This window comes from Elephantulus edwardii, unplaced genomic scaffold, assembly GCF_000299155.1.
Source record: "Elephantulus edwardii isolate Elephantulus edwardi_28Jun2011 unplaced genomic scaffold, EleEdw1.0 scaffold00002, whole genome shotgun sequence".
Taxonomy (NCBI): Eukaryota; Metazoa; Chordata; class Mammalia; order Macroscelidea; family Macroscelididae; genus Elephantulus; species Elephantulus edwardii.
The window spans coordinates 25,833,722-25,835,206 of record NW_006399752.1 but is presented as its reverse complement, the minus strand read 5'-3'; positions in this window follow the sequence as shown (position 1 = coordinate 25,835,206).

Here is a 1,485-nt window from a genome sequence, read left to right as displayed (position 1 = left end):
TGTGGGAGGATATCAAGAATATTATTCATGAAGAATTCAAAAGGTCATTACAAAGACAGAGGAGGAAGAAAAGACCAAGATAGGTGTCGGAAAAGACCCTGAATACTGCACTAGAGCACTGAGAAGCCAAAGCAAATAGAAGAAATCAAGAGGGGGCCGAATACAATATTTCAAAGGGCAGCATAGGAAGACAAAGCAAAATATTATCATAAAATGTACAAAGAATTAGTGTCAGAAAATCAAAAGGGTCGAACTCACTAGCATTTCTTAAGCTGAAGGAACTGAAGAAGAAATGTAAGGCTTGAGTTGCAATACTTAAAGTTGCTATGATAGAATAATGAATGATCTAGGAATCATCCAAAAAAGATGAAAGGAGTACATAAGGTCACTGTTTCAAAAAGAATTGGATGACACAGAAATAGTTCATAAAACAACTGATATTCAAGTGGAAATGGTGATGAGGAAGGAAGTTCAAGCTGCTCTTAAGGAATTGATGGAATACCAACTGACATATTTCAACAAATACATGCAGCACTGGAAGTGTTCATCAGGCTGTGCCAAGAAATCTGAAGGACAACTATGTGACCAACTGACTGGAAGAAATCCATATTTATTCCGGTTCCGATAAAAGGTGATCCAATAGAGTGTGGAAATTATCAAACGAAATCATTAATACCAGAGGCAAGCAAAATCTTGCTGAAGATAACCCAAGAGTGACTGGAAAAGTTTATTAACAGAGAACTACCAGAAATACAAGCTGGGTTTAGAAGAGGCCATGGCACTAGGTAATGTCAGATGGATCTTGGCTGAAAGCAGAAAGTACCAGAGGAATGTTTATCTATGTTTTGTTGATTTGACTGTGGATCACAACAAATTGTAGCTAACGAAGAATGGGAATCCCAGAATACTTGATTATGCTTATGTGAAACTTTGACCAGGATCAGAACAGAGCAAGGAAACACTGCATGGTTCAAAATCAAAAAAGGAGTACTTTAGGGATGTGTCCTATCTTCATACCTTTTCAATCTGTATGCAGAACTGATCATTTGAGAGGCTGACTTTATGGGAAGGAATATGGCATCAGGATTATATTTTGCAGATGACATATCCTGCTTGATGAAACTGAGGACGACTTGAAGCATCTGCTGTAGATCAAGAACTGTTAGTTTGCAATATGGATTGAAGCTCAACAGCAGGAAAATGAAGATTCTCACCACTGGGCCAATTGGCAGCATTGTGATAGATGGCAAGGAGATTTAAGATTGTTAACAATTTTAGCTTGCTCGACTCCCCAGTCAACAGTCTTGGCACCAGCAGTCAGGATATCAAAAGACGAATTGCGCACCACAACAAGATAAAGGTAAATGATCCAATAGAAAAATGGGCACAGGATGTGAACAGGCACTTCACCGAAGACGACATTCAGATGGCTAACAAACACATGAAGAAATGCTCAAAATCCCTAGCCCTAAGAGAGATGCAAAT